General features: G+C 41.5%; 1 long non-coding RNA gene across 3 annotated transcripts in view; it reads left to right on the top strand.

Annotated features, from left to right (window-relative positions):
• The window catches only part of LOC141575102 (uncharacterized), a 54,780-nt gene extending 36,057 nt beyond the window's left edge, over nucleotides 1-18,723 (top strand). For 2 of the 3 annotated variants that reach the window (XR_012502447.1, XR_012502448.1), the window contains 4 exons: nucleotides 4,084-4,181; nucleotides 7,921-8,164; nucleotides 10,791-10,914; nucleotides 17,520-18,723. This is a non-coding gene — a long non-coding RNA (uncharacterized LOC141575102). The remainder of the gene's footprint in view (nucleotides 1-4,083; nucleotides 4,182-7,920; nucleotides 8,165-10,790; nucleotides 10,915-17,519) is intronic. The other variant, XR_012502449.1, reaches the window with a different exon arrangement.
• Nucleotides 18,724-19,181: the final 458 nt, after the last annotated feature.

The raw sequence follows: 19,181 nt of genomic DNA on the forward strand, positions 1-19,181 counted from the left end.
CAGCATCCCAGATCATCCATCCAAACCAAGAGAGGTCTCTTTGGCAGCTTCCTCTCTTGATAGAGGAAGCTTATCATTCACATGGGCACAAGCACGTATCTCCTCACATAATAGTGGCTCTTACTGGGTTATTTGCCAATTCTCCAATCATGTGCGAGGCCAATACAATGAGGGGTATTATTTGTCTTAAACCAACTGAGATCTACCTCTGGTGCTTCAGAAAGAGTGGGTTAATCGAGCTTAAATCACAGGACTAAAAACAAAAGGGAGGTTATTTATCCTAAAGCAAATTCTGGGCCCTCTTCTAAGACTGGGGACAGATCCAGGACAACAGTTCTGTCCAGTACTGAGTACTTTCAAATTTTCTTTAATGAGAAAATGTTAAGATTATGATCAGAAAAGATGATAAATAAGAAGAAACTTGAGGAAGGAGAATGGAAAGCTTTCCTGTTTCATAAGAAATATTGAACCCATTAAGTGCTTGGAAGAAAAATGGAAATGTGTCAAGTTTGTAAAAGTTCTGAAATGAATTACAATTGATTTCACAGACCATGTAGTAGACAGTGCTCTACAGTTAGTGTGTCTTTGGGCTCTTTGAGTATTTCAGTTCTTTCACTTAATAGTTGCTTCATTTGGGGCAAATTGCATCATCTCCATGTGGCTCTATTTCCTCATCTGTAAAAGAGATATAATATTACCTTCCCAACAGGGTGATTGTGAGGATTTAGAAAAATAGATGTGTGCTGAAGCAATAGTAAGCATTTAAAGAATCTTAACTATTAAGTTTACTTAATACATAATTAAAAAATTATTATGCAGACTTTTTAAAAATGCATAGTATTTAAATAGCCTATATGTGCTGTACAAGAGAGGAAGGCTTAATATACCTTGTATAATACATTTTTCACAGCCTTAACTAATTTTCACATTTAATCACACACACACCAAAAAGTTATTCCTTTCACAATCATGAAGACTTACTGTGAAGAAAAGGATGATGAAAGAGAGTAGAGGAGAAAATAAAATGCTTTCTCTACAAAGTGATGGCTTAAAAACTAAGAAAAACACCTTTTTAAGACTTTGGTCACCATATTCATAGCTAATACTTAGGTATAGTTTTTCACATGTCTGTGGTTAATGTTCTAATTGTTTTCACAATTAGTAAATCATTGACTCATCACAATAGTCCTATAAATTGCTATTATTATCCCCCCATTATATGGGTGAGGAGATTGAAGCCCCTAGAAGTTAAGAAATTTGCACAAGGCCCCACAGCTAGCATCGGAGCTGGGATCCAGATGCAGGAGTGTGGCTCCAGGAGGGGCTTGTAAACACTCCAACTGCTCTCCCCTGCAGGTGCAAGCCAGCCTCCCGCTGTTACTGTAAATAACATGATGTGGTTCACCTAGTCTTGAAATTCACATTCTTTGTAGCTTTCTCTCTGGGGCAGCCATCAGGAGCAGCCAGGGACCCTGAGTACATGCTTCTGGACTATGACCAGGAAGGTAGATGGAAGGAAAACAGTTTAAAAATGGGACCTTTAATGTGCATTCTTCAGTGGGCAGAAAAATACCTGCCTAGTGAGGAACTGAAGCCTTACCAGCCACGTGCAAATTATGCTTCAGACACTCCCGTTGCCCTTGAGTCCACTCAGTCAGAACTACAATGTATCAGGGACATGAATCTTGTGCAAATGCAGGGAGTAGGAGTACCTGCCATTTTAAGATCTCAAGGAGTATGAAAAGCATGTGAAGCTTTCATCAGCAGAGACCTGCAGTCACTTCCACTATTTCCCTCAGGGCATGTCCACAGCTTCACTGGTCCTATTCAGAATGAAGATGACAGCTAGCACCTGCTGACCCCTGAATCAGTGATAGGTTCTCCCTTGAAAGGAAGCATATCCCCTTCATGGGTTACAACTAGTTCATAACCTAAATAATTCTATAGATGTAGAAGGGATACTTTCATTGGTTCTGCTATCACAGACTTGTCTCCAAAAGAACATGCCACCAGTTACTCCATTTTCAGCCATTTAAAGATATACTTAACAAGCTTCCTTCTTTAGTGCAGTTTTAGGTTACAGAAAAATTCACAGAAAGTGGAGTTCCCATATATTCCTTATGCCCTGCACACAGCTGCTCCTGCTGTCAGCATGTTACATTAGTGGATGTACTCATTCTTTTTGACATCCTTCATTCCTCCTCCCCTAAAATTTAACATGCCGGATATTCACGTCTCTTGTGGCATTTACATGCGATTTACATCACTTCTCAGGTTTATGTGAGGTTTACAGCACGTGCATGTTGTCTGTTTAAGCGTAGATTGGGGGCAAGTTTTCTGTGTAAAAATATGATCATTAGTGAGCCTTATGCTGCTGGGCTTTTGGGTTGTCAGGTCCTGTTGACCATTGCTTCAGTTATTGGGATCATTGTCTACGGACTTTCAGTGTTCATTGTATTTTCAGCAGAACTTCCCAAGAACCTGAATGGAAGAGACCCAATCCAGAAGTACCTGACTGTGCAGGTGGGCCACGCCCATCACTGCTTCCCTCATCAGTTTTAACATCATCGTGACCCTGAACGCCATATATGAGAAAGTGGCAATCAAGATGACTGAGTCTGTTAAGCTCCTTCTGCAGCTGAGGTCATTTCTACACCAGTTTTAGAACCAGGTCAAAACAGAGACTTTATCTTTTAGGCACTTCAATTCCAGTACATTACAGTCTTTAGAAAACTTCAAGTGTAAACGTATTTTCTCTAGCCTATATGAGAAGTGAATTAGCTGCAGCTATGCATTAGTAAAAGGGACAAAGAAAGCTTTAGAATGTCCAAGCTCTGTGTAAATATATCAGTGCTTAATAATAATTTCAATTACATTAGATCATGTACCCTATTGTTGAAAGTAAATAGTCTCTCTATTGCAAATAAGTGGAAGAGGGTCGTGGTTCCAGTGGCAGATTTGCTTGTGCGTTACGGAGAGGACAAGTAATCACACTGTTATGTGTCCTCCCCCCATGCTGTTCCTGTTAGTGTAGCTCCATTCTCATCAGCTGTGGCTTCTATAACAAATGTTTCTTCTCTCTGGCTTGTATCCCAGCCAGCAGCTTAGCGGCCCTAGTTAACTGCTTCCCACACACTGCATGTGGCTGGGTCGTTCTCCCAGTTGTCTGCTCAGTGGTCATCTTCTGAAAACACTAAGACCAATTCAAATTTTGAACTAGGAGGATGTTTTATGTTCCCCAAATGCTTCTAGCAAGTTGCCCCGTGTTTTGTTTGTTTTCTTCAATAGTCCTACCTTCCTGCGGTTCAGGGAGACAAGAGAATTTCACTTAGCAGGATGTTTAGAAGTAGCTTTCTTTCAACTTACACCTGACAGAGGACAGTTCTTGCCCATTGGATAATGTTGTGCTTATAAATTTTAAGGAACGTGTGACTTTGTTTTTTTTTTGCCTTGTGTGATATTGCATTCATAGTGGGAGAAACTCTTACAACAGTGTGTACAGTTGGAATTAACATAGTAGCTATTTTAAGGAATTCAAAACAGCTTATATGAAAAAAGTGTGAATTGTGTATATATATATATATATATATATATATATATATATATATATATATATATTATATATATATATATATATATACATATTTAGCTTGTTAACTCATGTGTCCGTGGCTTTGATTATGGTCTCAAGGCTGTTCACAGTTTTACAGACTTAACTTTTCTTTATTCTAGCTGCAGAGATCCCAAGGACCAGACTGACTGTGGGAACAACCTAGCCATGAAGGTGTTCTTCTTCCAGTTTTTCAAATACTACTCCTCGTGTTTCTACATCACATTCTTTAATGGCAGATTTGTGACTTATCCTGGAGATCTGGTGTATTGGCTGTGAAAATACAGAAATGAAGACGTGTGAATACAGCTTTGTGTTCGGACAGTCTAACCTGTTTCATGTTTTCTCTTAGTTGCCCAATGAAGAGTGTCTTTACTCTCTGTTCCTTAGATTTTTTTAGGCATAAAATAATGACTTTATTTCATGTTAGAGCTATCTAAAATTTAAATGAGATTTTCTTTCTAATATTCCAGTGTGACCCAGGTGGCTGTCTCCTTGAACTGATGATGCAGCTGACAATAATCATGGGAGGACAGTCCATCTGGAATAACATACAAGAGGTGTTACTTCCGTGAGTACTAAGTCATGTGATCTTGGGGTGAGAACGGCCCACCCATCCAAGTAATTTTCCTGCATGCCCATCTCTAAAACAGGGGAGACTCTCTGCTTATTAAAGCTCTCCAGATAAGATGATCCAGCCAACAGTGTAAACATACCTCCTGTTTAATAATTATGTTTAAATTCCTTCCTTTTTATGTTTAAATTAAATCCTCAAGTGCTATAGTTTCTGCTTATTAGCCCATCACTGGGGACTGACTGATCAGAGCCCGTTGAGAGATGGCCCTTTTTGGGGCCATGAACTAAGTTTTCCCACAACTTCCCGCAACTTTCTCCTCCTTTTATACATGCATTTAAAAATCCATAACAGGAATTTGTTGAGTGCCTAGTATGTGTTAGTCACTGTATTAAATGTTGTACATATATGTGTGTGTGTGTGTACAATTTAATCACCCAAACAATCCTTATTCTTATCTTCCTTTTCAAATGAAGATCCTGTGGCTTAAAGAGGGTAAATGATTTGCCCAAGTTCTCATTGCCAATAAGAGACCACTGTGGGACTCAGATGTAAGACCCTATCTCATGGAATTCATGTTCTTCTAAGAACAGAGACTCTCTAGGTGTCCTAAGGCACAGGGCTACATAATGTTTTAAGAGACACTTGTCTAAAATAATAACTACAGAGGTTTTGACTTACTGTTCTCTTCCTAAAAATGAGAAAAGCAGATGTTAGCAAAGGTCACACTGTCCTTTGGATTTTCACATAAGCCCTATCCCATATCAAAGTGGACATTCCAGTGTTATCTGCAATTTCTGAACATTTCAAGGAGCTTAGTGTATTCACTTTCTGTTGTAACAAGTATCCCCAAATGACATGGTAGTAGGAAGAAAAAAGAAATAGTCTCCACTAAACAACACAAATTTAACCTTGTAGGGTTCTTGAACGCAGGAGCCTGCTGAAGTCAAAATATTGGCACGGCTGTTTCTGAAGGCCTCAGGGGAAACTGTATCTTTGACTTTTCTGGCTTCCAGAGGCCACCTACGTCTCTTGGCCTGTGACCTATTTTCCTTCTCTCAAGGTCAGCATGGTTGTGTGCCTCTGACTCTGATCCTGTGGTCAAATCTCCTCTCCTCTCTCCCCTCTTCTGTCTCCCTCTTCCTACTTTAGTGACCCTGGTGATTACAATGGGCTCACCTCTATAATCCAGCTCGTCTCTCTTAGAGAATGCTGGTTAGCAACGTTAACCGCATCTGAAATCATAGACCCCCTTTGCAAGGGAAACTGACCTCTTCCTATTTTCTGGTGATAAGGACATAGACATATTGGGGGGGAACATTTTTCTGCCCACCACACTAAGCTTTTTAAGATAATTTCTGGCTTTGAGTTTCTGTCCTCATGAAACTGTTGATCTCTCTTCTGTCTTGCCTTCCACAAAATCATTCTGCTCCTGGCCAACCTAACTGCATTGCTCACCACTCTCTGTGGTGTCCCCCAAAACCAATTACACAAGCAATTCTTACTGTTGTTTGGAGCATGGAGGAGAAACTCAAACAACTTGAATTTTGAAATAAAAACCTCCATCATTTTAAAATCTTCCATGCCACTATAAAAAAAATTATTTTTTAACTTCATTTTTTAATTTTTAAACTATTTTAAACTTTGTAACTTTTTTTAAACTTTACTTTTTTTCTTATCATCCTTCATTGTAAGCTCCAGAAACCTGCTATTCTGTCCACCGCATCCAAGTTCCCTTTCACTGTTTCTCCTCCCTTCCCTAACTTTCCTTCACTCTCCCTTATTACCAATTTTCTGTCCATTCTCTTTATAGGGCAGTTAAATTATTTTTTCTTTCCTTCTTTCTGTTTTTGCAGAGTGAACACATTTGTGTGTCAGTGTGTCCTTCCACATTTCTTCACAAGGTCTTCATCTTTCAGCTTCAGGATGGATTACTGTGGTCTGTCTCTAAACAAAGGCATTTCCCTTGTCCCCCAGCTCACCATGCCCCTCAAAAAAAAGATTCTGATCTTTGCTGTGAAATGAATCTTTTTTTTCCCTACTGTGCAGTAGACAACTCTTACCCTGAGCTCACAATCCGATTTCTCCAGAGGAGTAAAAGTAGCTCATGTGCAAATAATACTACTTTTCTCTGTGAAAAGAAATAGATCAGATAGAGGAAATACTTAACTCAGATTACTCAAAAGCATTTCCTGAAGGAAATAGGTTAATTATTTAACATTAAATTTTGTTGAATCTGGTTATCAGTGAGCTATTTTTACCAATCAAGAAGGATATATTTCCTAAATTGGTACTGAGCAATTCATGTGAAATGAAACTTGCTCACATTAACTAGTTTAAAGTAAAGGATGCATTATAGTATCTGTGGTCTGTTTATACCTTCGCTTAAGTAAGCACATTGTTGTAGGTTCCAGTGAGCTGAACTTTGCCTACATGTATTTCTAATCTGGGCTAAAATATTTAGGGAAAATATTTTAAATTATGTTTCCCTTTTTTGAATACCAGAAATTCTGAATGGTAGCCAAGTTTGAGGGTGGCTTGTGTTTTCCTCACTGCCTCTTCTCTTTGTATAAGGTGCCAGTTTCCTTCTTAATTTTTCATATAAAATCCTAACATACTAAAGATCTATCAATTACTCTTGCTGCCCCAAAACTATACCCATCCTCAAAAATACATAGGAAGGGAAAAGAAAACTTATCAAAGTTAGTGACTATTTTCATGCTATTTAAATATGTCTAAAGGAACATAATGAAATGAATTTTACCATATCTCACCTGCCTCCACCCCCCAATCCCATGTGGGTTTGTTGAGTAGGATTCTGGGAGCAAATGAAGAAGGACAGTGATGCCGTGATCCAGGCTCTCTCTGGGGTCTCCCCAGCACTTGGATCGGATCGGCATTTGGTATAAAGTAGGTCTCAGTCCGAGCCAGCTGAGTGAGTGAGTGACTCACAGGCATCGAATGAGTAACATCAGTGAATTAACAGCATTCTTTGTAGGACTCAGAGAATAAGCTGAGTGCCCTATTGCCTTCCCAGCCTCACGTACTATTTTGATGTTGGGGTCATTTCTGAGAATGTTATTCTGTACTTGACAAAAGTCTAGTACAATTCCAGGGTTAAGTAACTTGCCCTAGGGAAATTTTATGATAAAATATTATGAAAAATGGTTAAATGCCCAACATGACATAGCACTGTCCTTTGGTGTTTAGATAATGTATGGCTGTAATTTTCTTACTTTATATGCTTTCTACATTTTCCACCGTGTGTACGCACTACTATATAGTAAGAAAATGCAAATATTTAAAAGAGAAAATCTCTCTTTTCCAGATATGATTTGGTTAGAGGATGAGTCAGATAGATATATTAAGAGAATCTTAAATACATGTGTCCATAATTCACTCTTTAAATCCAGGAACAGGAAACTCAGGAATGAAATAGATTAAGAGAATCAAAGATACTTGTATTCAAGATTAGCAAGTAGGAGTGTCCTCAAAAGAAAAGGTGATTATCTATAATTCAGGGATTAAATGTGATAATGAACGTACAAAGACAACATGAAGTAGAAAATGCCATGTGGGAAGCACTGAGTAAAGGGCAATTTACCATGATTATGCCAATATGTGTGGTCAATTCACAAGCAAATTATTGTGTAACCCCTGCTAGAGGGAGAAAGCTTCCAGCCTTGGCTGAAGAGTGGGGAGGATCCAGTGTCTGTATTTTTTAAAATGTCTACAGGTGTTTCTCATGTGCAAATTGGTATCCCTGCATGAGAACCATAAACCAACAGAAAACCCAAAAGACCGAGGACAATGATGGGTTGCCGACAGCCCAAGCTTTTCTGCCACAGAAGAGTGGTTCCAGTCAGGAAGACTGAGCAAGAGGCTCAGAGCCTTAGCTAAGGACAAGCCAGTCGGGACTTCTAATACGACCTAATGTCATCGACGGTTGAGGGCAGTTCAGCACAAGAAGCGAGCACCAGGTGAGTTAACATGGAAGTTACATCCTGGATCCAAGCCGTGATGGATTTGGGTCCCGGAGGGTTAAAGCCCTGCTTCCGTTGGGCATGGACCGCATTCCACAAGAGGCTGAGACAGGAATTATGAGGCAGAGAAAAATTCCCCCAGGGGACTCCCGAGTCTGGGTGCCTGGAAGGGTGATGGACGATCGCGGTCCCAGCTCCACCCGCACCGCAGGGCTCCGAGTGGCTGTGGAGCTGTGCGCTCCCGGCCGGACCTCAGACCTGACTGCAGTGCTCCGGGCTGCGGCCTGGGGAGCGGCGTCAGGAGCAGGCTGTCCCCGTCATTCTCGTAGGTGCTGCAGTGACCCCCACCCCGGTGGCCACGGCGTTCCCAAGCCAAGGGTCTAAGTGACTTCAACCTTATTTACAGGTGACCACAGCTGGTTAGCCTGTGCTGCTCAAAAAGAAGATCCCATATGGGGTTTTGATGTGTTAGGGGGTTTGCTAATACCTGGCCTGCTTTGAATCATTTCATCTTGACAGCAGCCTGGGCAGTCGAAGTTTCACCTCCCAATTTTATTTCAACATTTTTTGTTGAAAGTATAGTTGGTGTAAAATATTGTGTTAATTCTTGGTATACAGCATAGTGATTCACATATACATACATATATATATATATATATATATATATATTCCTTGTCATATACTTTTCCACTATAGGCTATTAAAAGTTATTGAATGTAGTTCCCTGTGCTATACAGTAGGATCTTGTTTGAAACAAAAATTACTAAACAAAGTAACAAAGGAAGCAGACTAAACCTATCCATGTATACGGCACAGTTGAGTTTATCTCAGGATTTAAATGTGGTTTTGAGCTCCAGGATCTCTTTATCAACTTATCATATGTAAAGTGCCTGTGGAACACTTCTCAGAAAAATATTTAAAAATCATAAGATTTAGAGAATAAAGAAGGAAGATAATTATACTGAAAAGCAGGTATCAAAATATAGAAATGGGCATTTGTGATACAGTAATATCTGAATTATTGGAAGGACGTGTTGAATAAGAGGATCCAGTGGTGGGTCTACTGACCGCAACATTCTGCCACAGCAGTGAGTGTGAATCAACTTCTGAGATCTGCAAAAATTGCATTTTGAATGTAAATAAAGTTAAATAACAAATAAGCCATGAAGTGTGGATTCAGATTCAGGGGTATCTCGAGTCCATATCCCCACCCCCTCACAGAGCTCCCTGCTCTTCCCCTAATGTCATTGAAAGAAGTGGGGAAAGTTTGTGAAGCGAAGGCCATGTTCCATTGCAAAGAATTCTCGTAGCAACCCTGGGAGCATGGCCAGGGAAAGGTTAACGCTGAGATCAGAGGCAGTGGGAAACCTAGCAGGGGCAGCTCTTTACAAGTCACATCATATACTCTGTGTGTGTCCACGTGTGTGTGCATACAGACGTGTGGGCATGTATGATGTATACACCTGCCTTTCGTGTGAAGCCGCCTCACTGTCCAAATTTGAAATCCATCCAAACGTGCAGTGCAGTCAGCCGAAGCTCCGCAAGATGCTAAGTTGTCTGTTGTTGCTCTGTCTCTTCTGCTGAACTCCACGAGTAAACCACGCGCCAGCTGTTGCTTTCAGGAAAAACAGCTCTGTAGTCTACAGGTCCAAGCCTTGTTTCACTGCCAACTCCGAATTCCTTTCATGACAAATTGCCATTTGAAAAAGGGGGAAGCATTCAGTTGTCCCACAAGCCTCTGAGTGAGGAAAAAATATAACCTTAGAGACAGCTCTGTGGGACAACATCCAGAAGGGTGCAGAGCACTGGGCTGCGAGTCGAGGCTGTTTCTTTCAAGCTCTGCACTGAATTTGAGGTGGCATGTCACTTCTTTGGCCCTTGATTTGTTCAGCTTAAATTAGGGTCTTGGACCTGTTCGATCCAACGTTAGAGTATCACTTTTCTGCTCAGTGATCCTCCATTGTTCCACAGTTCCTTCAGAGGGAAAAATGCCCACATCCTCACGGCAGCCTCTAAGGCTCCACCCCCCAAAACCACCACTTATTTCCTATTCACTCTGGCCCACACCAGCCTCCATGCTGTGTGTCCAGCGTGAGGGACCTCAAGGCCTGTGATCACTGTTCCCTCTGCCCACCCCTTTGCCTCCGTCTTTGCCTTATTCAAAGGTCACTTGCCCCATCCACACTCCTCCCTACCACACATTCCTCGCCCTCCTTTATTTTCCTCTGCAGCACTTATCACCAGCTCACCGACCCTGTATTTCTTTCTTTTACTTATTTTCTCTGACAATTTACAGACTGAAAATGCCATGGTGGATAATAGCAGAGAAATGGGGGAAAAAACAAATGAGGGTAGGTATCTTCTAAAAGCTAAAGTGCCCACCTGAAAAGGAGGTAGGAGATAAAGTAGTACTAGTCGTTACAATTTTGGTAAACCCAAGGTACGTAGTCAGGACTAGTTTTCACAATACTTGAGGGTAGGGAGGCAGCAATAAAAAGAAATTTATCCTGAGAACAAGAAATTAAATTCTTGGGAAGATGATGTGTTCAGCTTGAAATGTCAGTAATACTTTTATGACCTTGGTCTGATAATATCTTGCCTTATAATTTGATCTGTTTGACAGCTGGGTCATGAATCTAATGATGCCACAGTTTCGGGAGCAGAACAGACCACCCCACGATGGGAATGGGACAACCATCTGTATCCAACGGGCAAACTGGGGTTATTTTATGAATACCCTGAAATGAGTAAGTCATCAGTGGGGATTTCTGTGCTGTCGGTTATACTAGAATATGCTTTGGGTCTCAGAAGCATCGGTTACCGAGCCAAACAAAGACCTAGCATACCGAAAAGGAGCCCGCTTTTCTCAATTAGATGCAATTATGCAGTCAGGCTTTCAAATAGGTTGCCTGTGTATATCTTTGTCAATATTTATGTTGTACAAAGCTGAAGGTTTACTGCCATGGAATAAAATGGAATACTCATTCAGGTAATTCTCCATCATTGATTCTCAGATCCTTCTGGTCATGTCGTCTAAGGATGAACTCAGAACCGTTACTAGATGTGACTCAGCACGGGCTGCAGCCCGTGTGGCACAGCTGTTGGCTGATATCCTTCTAAACAGAGTCATGTGAGCCTGCCAGCCTGTGCAGAAAGCCTGCAAGAGCATCCTGCCTCATGGCAGCAAGGGTCACAGGGTCACCCCTTCCACACCTCACACCTGCCTTTGACATTTTTCCTATTTCTTCTGGCCGATGGTTTCAGCCTGGTTCCTTGAGTGACCTCATGGCACATCACTGGCTTGAATTCAGGATGAATTTGCTGATCTGGAGTATTGGTAGAACACAGATCCCCTCCTTCTCCAATGTCTTTGTCCATTTCTGTACATTTGCTTGGCCTTTGTTTCTCTTTGTTTGAACTTGGTTTTGAGCTCTCGGTTGCCTTTAAATTGTTGCATCTCAAAATAGATTTCCATAGGAAACTTCATTTTTCTATTATGCATGGCGCACTTTTATCTACTAGAAGGCTGATGATGTGCACGTTTTGTATCTGAGACCTTTGAGCTCACCACTGCCTTGAATTACTTTTTTTTTTTAAGCTTAGGAGACAGGAAAGTATTTTTGTCAATAGGCTTTGCATTTATGCATGCGGGTTCATGTCTGCAAGACACCCCATTGGGCTTCCTGTTTATAAGTCTACAGAAAGAGGGAGTTTTCTTTTTCCTAAATTACATGCTATATATATAATAATTGCTTTTAAAATATATAATATACATAGAAACGCATCTGATTCCCTAGGTGAATGAAAGGTCATTTTGTGGCATCTTCAGTCAGCTATGCTTTGTGGCCTGGTGTCTGATTTGAGTTTCATCTTTGCTTTTGTTGTGCTTAGTGACCAGGTTCGATTAAGGGTGCAGCTCCTGTCCCTGGTGTAGAAATTATGTTCCTTTTTTTTTGCTTATTTTCAAAAGGACTTTAATCCAATGACCTGTTATTCCAAAATGAGTCATAATTGTAAATATTTCTTATTGGGGCTATTATCAGCATTAATAATAACAACAACATTCTGAGGGCAGCATATCATTTGGTATTTTAACACACACGAAAAAAGCCTTGGAAAATAGTTATTGTTCTAGTTAAGTCAAATAAAGGTCATTGAAAGGAAAAGTTGTACGCTTTTGGGAGAAATTGATAGGACTTTTACAACTTTATAGTCTCATTAAAATACTAATTAAATAATTCAGCCTAACTCTACCCTACATAACAGGATGGAGTAACAGCTATTCTAGAGAGATTGTTCAGATTTATTCGTTTTCCTATTCTCTAAATAATCCCTAACGAATTAGAAATTTCAATCCATTTTTGAGAGTAGGCAGTCTGTTATTCTGTATTCAACGCTGGAGTGAAACTTATTTTGTGTTCTTTTCGTTCATGGGAGATAGGATTTTCAAGTGCTTTTTGAATTATTTTTGTTCCTCTCAAATAAAGTGCCTTTGGTGGTGATCTCCTGACCTCAGTTTTCTCCTCCCAGTTTTCCCCATGATCATTAATGACACCCCACCTGCCTTTTTAGTTAGGCCTCTTAGCCGCTGAAGGGGAACAGCTTCTGACAGATGACCCTGGAGCCCTCCACCCTTGCTTCTTTAGGCCTCGCACCCTGCCACCATCCCTAGACTCCTTCGCCAGAAGTATCTTTCTCTGCTTTTCTGCCTGGAAGTGCTCTTGCCAAGCCTTGGCAGCAAACCCTCAACTTTTTAGAGATTTTCTGCTCTCCTCTCTAAGCATGAATTGCAGTTGATTCTTGTCTTGATGGTGCTTGATCATGTCTGTGTCCATTGCTCTCCCCGGCTGGACTGATCCTGTCGGAGGCAATAGTCAGGCTTTTCATCTTCCCGTGCATGTCTGAAGCACCACAGCCTGGACCCTGGTTCTCATATGTGTTTAAGTGACTTGAGCTTGGAGTTTTAATGCACTCACATACAACTGTTAGATGAGTTGGCGGTAACATTGCCCCCAAGGCCCCCACAAGGTTCTATAGGGCATATGTTTTTTTCTGAGTGAAATTTCTCTTTTATTTGTTCTAGTGATTTCCCCACTGTCCTTTGAGATTATTGGAGTAACCCTTAGTTATTAACCACAATAGCTCACCCCCAGAAGCAAAAGATCCTGCTGTTTGAGAACTCAGACACGGGACATAAGAGAAATAATCTATCAGTCTTAAAATCTGGAAGCCATAAGATACCGTTTTGTACTTAGAGCACCCACAGCACAAACACCAGTCTCTCAAGAACTTGGCGCTGCCTTCCCAGAGGGCGGGTGCCGTAAGTGAAATGCAGTGAGTGATGAAGTGAGAGCTCTTCGTCTCTGGTACTGCCTTTTCCACCCTTGCTGTGTTAACTTGATCTTCCCTTCATATATTATGTTCTCCATTTAATTTACTGCAGTTAATATCAGTTGTTCTTCAACATCTCCTTGCATGCGCCCACTCCATTCCCTCTCTCTCCATTGTTATCCCACCCACGCCTCTCCTGCGCTCTCCAGGACCAGGCCTTTCTCCCCCACGCCCTCACCTCTGTTCTGTCTGCCCACCACCTGCACTGACATTTCCTTAACTCCGGAGAATGAACTTTCCAAAATGGCAGCTGAGTAACTGGGGGGGATTGTAGACCTCTCATCTCTTTACTGATTCATTCATTTATCTATCCAACAAACACTGAGCACCTGCTATGCTAAACACTGTATCAACTGCTGGGGAGAACAAGACAGGTAAGATTTGGTGTCTGCACTCCACAGGGCAGGCGAGACTTGGCGAGTAGTTGATGGATTGCTAAGCAGGTGAACACACATTGGACTTCATAGAGCTGGGAATATTTGAACTGAATTTTGAAAGGTGAAAGGAAGTTAGCTCTCTAATTTGTGGTAGAGGGAGTGGACACTTCATGCAGAGAGGTAGAGACATATAAGAGTACACGGCATGAAGCGGCTTGGCCAGACTGAAGAACAACAAGTAGGGTTAGAACAAAGTATCCACAGGTGGGAATATCAGGTGCACAAGGCCACTGTCACAATGGGTCTTGTGTGATTAGACTTGAATGTATCCTTAAAGAAACAGGGCTATATTGGAATATATGTAAGCAAGAGAATTGCATATTGATTATGTTAAAGTATATCTGGTTATACTGGCAGCAGAATGGATAATAACATTTTTGGGGGGAGGCCCACATTTTGGGGGGAAAGGATATTTCGGGGGCCACCCCAGGTAATCCAGACATGTGACACACGCCTGCAGAGAGGCCCTGGGCAGAGGGAGAGAGACACGGGTGGCAGAAGTGGTGACTGCTGCAGAGGGGACTACAGGGCCGGGGCGGCGGGCTGCAGAGCTGCTGAGGTGACTTTCCAGTGACCCATCTGGAGAGTGGATCTGCAGTGGGAGTGTAAGGGGAGGAGATGCTTTCGAGGAGATGGTTCTGTGTGTGGCATTTTGATTGCAAAGTGTCTATGGGACATCTGAGGAGTGATGCCCGTTGTTAAGCTGGATTCAACAGTCAGGAGCTCAGAGGAGCTGTGGGTGAGGCCGTGGGGGCGATTCATTCCTGCCAAGTGGAGGATTGAGGACGAGGCCCTGGGGAAAATGGCCATGTACATGGCACATGGGAGAAGAGAAATCCACCAAGAGAAAGAAGAACAGCAGAGCAGTTGGGAGAAACTAGTTGAGGCAACACAGAGAAGGCTGTAACCTGGCTTAAGAGGGATTTGAACACTGACTAAAAGGAGCATAGTGAGAAAGGGGGTGTGTGTGGGGCAATAAAGCAAGAGCTAAAGCCCACCTTTAATTGCCAAGCCTGGGGAAAAGGAGGAGGAGGACTATACTTAGGTAGACTTTAAAAAACAGATCTGTGTGTATCTGTGTGTGTGCATATGTGCACACAAACTTTTCTGTCTGGGCTTTTTAAGTTTATTTAAGTAAAACAAAAATTACGGGGGGAAAACGTCCCCCTGAGAGGAAAATATTTGTCCACGGCAAAAGCTAACTGGTAATCAAATAAACACGAGCTGAAAATGCTGACTAGTTTGAAACACGCAGCCACCGGCAGTACAACTCCTGTCTCAGTGCTGCGATGAGGGCCGTGGGGGATGCAGGGCTCTGAGCCCTGAGGTGTCTTCAGCGCAGGTACTTCTCCAAGAAACTGGACTTTAAAGGGAAGAAGAAAGTGTAGAACATATCAGAGAGCAATACAGGGCCGTGAGAGAGGGTTGGGCGAGGGTTCGTTTTGTTTTACAGTGGGCGTTTCTGGCCTTGCTGAGTTGCTAGGCCTTTGCACTTTTTGGTCTTTGTTCCAAAAGCTTTTTAGAAAGTTCTTCTCGCTTGAAAATCTGAACAGATTAAATCATGTTGGGTTATTTCTGGTGTTTTATTTTTTAATTAAAAAATTATCTGGAATTTATTTTAATGTCATAAATGAGGACAGTCTACCAGGCCTTCCAATGATTTAGCTAATTACTGCAGAACTTGAATCCACTGATTTGAAGTGTCAGTTTTATAATATTACTAAAATCTCATAAATATCCACGTCTATTCTGAAATGTAATGTATTTCATTCATACTCTCAGTGCACTATTTCTATACTGTTTCCATGAACATAGATTAATACCTCCTAGAGTTGGTCCTGTTTTATCCTTTTCCAGAATATCCCTAATACTACAAATTGAAACATCCCTCCTCATTACTTTATTTGTATATATAGGTATATTTCTGGAATACATTTAGGATCACCTTTCAGATTTTTTTCTTAAATCCATTTGGGATTATTAACTAAATTTGCATTCAGATACTAAATTTATTTTGGAGAAAAAATGTTCTATGTCCCCCAAATTTGAGTCTGCCCACTGAAGAGGGTGGTGCATTCTACTGTTCATTCAATCATCTTTTTTTTTTCTTTTTTTAAATCATTTATCAGAATCTTCTTAATATTTTTCATTAATTTATCTCTGAATAGTCTGTGCCTGCTTTGTCATTATAAAATGATATCTTTTCTGGGTTTTTATCTGGGTTGATTGCTAATAAACTCTTAATTTCTGGCTTCTCTTGAATAAGAAGGAGATCTGACACTGTGAGGCCCTATTTCCAATAAGGTGATGTTGAGCATTGCGTTTCCTTAGGATGTCCACTTGCCAATTTGCCAGTGGCTGCACCCACTCCAAGCATTTCTGCTACTTACCTGCCCCCGTAGGCAGATGAGCTCATGTAGGGTTAGGTGGGTTATGGACACAGATACTGACATCAATGCTGCCACGCTGCTGACCCTGTGGCGTCACTAACTCTGGTTCTTGCTCTCTGACCTCCCTGAATATGACAGCTCCTTTTGGGCTGTGGACCTACTGCATCTTTCCAGCACTGTCGGCTTTTCTGCAACACACGCCTGCCTCTCAGGTCAGAAGCAAATGTCAGCTCCTCCTACGCATCCACCCCATTCACGGTCTTGCCGTTCCTGGCCAGAGTGGTCCCTACCCCTTGACTGAGCAGTAACACTAAAGGGACTATAAATTTGCCTCTCATCCACTGTCTTAGTTACATACCTGTGCTAGTTTACTTTAAAGGTCTGCCAGTTAGGAGGGGAGGGTCTAAAAGTCTTTTAGATCTCTGACCTTATCATTTCTAACCGCTCCCCCACCCTATGGAACAGCTTACCACAGATCTCTGCTGCCCCATCTGTAGCATTGCCCTGTAAATTACACACAGAGAGAAAAGAACTTCTAAGCCACCACCATAAATTTGACTTCCTGTGACCACACAGACCATAGAAATATCAAGATAAAAATTCCTGAAGAAGAATATTTTGCTTAGGAAGACACTTTAATTGCATACATTTCTGTGGCTTGTAATAACTTCATAGACTCTCTGAATGTGCTGCACTCACTTTCCCAGACTCAAGGGAGCTTGCTCACTTGCCTATATTCAGTGTATTTCCTCCAACATTCTCTATGCATAGCTTTCCCAAAGGTACATTTCTTATTTCTATTTAAATTGTTAGATACATCCACAATATTCTTTTTTTAATCCTCAAATACAAATCATCTTCCAAGATTGTATTATTTCAACACTGAGAGTGAATAATATGCTTCAAGATTCCCAAGTTTATTATGAGCAAATAATTATGGTTGGTTGAAGATTTTTAAGTATGTTATTCCTACTAAGGGTATATATGTGAAAGAAACAGGTTGTAATGAGTCTTCTTCCCAGAGATTTTATATTTGCCTTTTGTTTGGATTCTTTCACTGTTGAAAATTATTATTACCATGAACGTCTTTTCTCTTTGGGATTTATTTCACCATTTTCCCCTCTCTCTTTACAGGAGTAAAAGAATTTATGTTGTCCTTCCATCCATCCACCACTCCATGTTTTGTGTCCATTCCTTCAACAGGTATTCAGTTTGGGTTCACCACAGTATATGTGGCCTCTTTCCAGTGGCCCCTCTGTTGGCTCTGGAGAACAATATATTGGAAATCAGAGTGGGTACGTGGAACCTTGACTACCCAGTATAGACGCATTGTGCCAGAAAAAGCCCAGAACATCGCAGCATGGCAGCCCACCATGCAAGGAACAGCAATTCTGGCTGTGGTGGACCAATGTGAATAAAAAGGCTTCATTGGGTGAAGACTTAGAAAAGTACAAAAATGCATTGGCGTTGTTTCCTAAGGAATCTAGTGTTGGGTACTGTTTAATATGAGAGGGAGATGCTAACACTATCATCGTTATAAACAACATAGTTGTTGTAACTGTAATTGTTATTATTTTTAATATATTTTCTTTATAATTATTATTTGTGACTTACAAGACCCTTACAGAGGCAGTTGTTAAGGAGCGTGGCCGTTATACTGTTGCTGAAGTGTTAATTCAGAAGAAGCATGGGAATAGCATTAATAAGTACTCACTCTTTTGATCCTCACATTGACTATAAAGGTCACCCAGCAGTGCTTGTATAATGGAGATAGAAATCTATCCGTTTAAGTGTTTGTAGAACTTAAAATAAGAGCAGACATTCCACCGCATTTGACCATATATTCCAGACTATCAGTTTAAAATAGGAACTACCTGATGAGGCCATAGAAACCCTTTGTGCATCCCCAATCATTCACTACCTTCCTGGTCCCCTGGGGCAGCGGTTCTTCCAGAAGGTGGCCCCATCTCTCCTCCCCACCCCACTCTTGGTCTTTGATACCTACTGTTGGTCATTTGCTAAGCATCCTCATGTCCTGCATGTGTCTGAGCTGTGAGGGAACAGAACTCAGCTGTTTACAAACTGTATTGACTATGACCAGTATGAACAGCCTCTCTCCTTCCCTGCCCACAACCCCACAGTGCAACACGGGGCTCACAACCACAGCGATTCCCATGCCAGCCCATCAGGGAACCTTCTTCCCTAGAAATATTCTTACAACCAGAGATGTTTCCTCCCTTACTTCACTGCCAGTTTCACTCCCAGGTTACAGTCCCCAACAAAAGGCTATCCCAGTTTGAATTTCTTAATCAAGTCGCATTGACCCTGAGTACCTGGCTTTTTCCTATGAACACTCATAGAAATAGAACAGGGCCAGGCAGTGGCTGTGGGCCAGGTTACTGGGTGAGGGGACTTGCTGGGAGCTTCAGGTTCTGTAGCCTGGCCCGAGCTTAGCTCCCAGCACGGCGTCTTCCCATCTGCATTATTTCGGGCCAGGCTTCAACAGTTCAGAGTTTCATTTTATCATCTGTAAACAGAATAATCCCCTGCTGCATATTTTAAGACTGTTATGTACCACAAAGGGTGCTTAGGGAATTCAGTGAGTCAATGCATGGAAGTCACACAACCTGGTCCTCAGGTAATGTTAGTTATCTTCATTATGCACCATCGATAAAATTGGCTCACAGACTTGGCCAGGTATCAAAGCTACAGGCACAAGAATTTGACAGTGTGTTACTGTCTGGATCATAGTCACAATTTTACACAGTAAAACAAGCTACCTGGGACCACCCAGCT

Source organism: Camelus bactrianus, chromosome 26, assembly GCF_048773025.1.
Source record: "Camelus bactrianus isolate YW-2024 breed Bactrian camel chromosome 26, ASM4877302v1, whole genome shotgun sequence".
NCBI classification, from domain to species: domain Eukaryota; kingdom Metazoa; phylum Chordata; class Mammalia; order Artiodactyla; family Camelidae; genus Camelus; species Camelus bactrianus.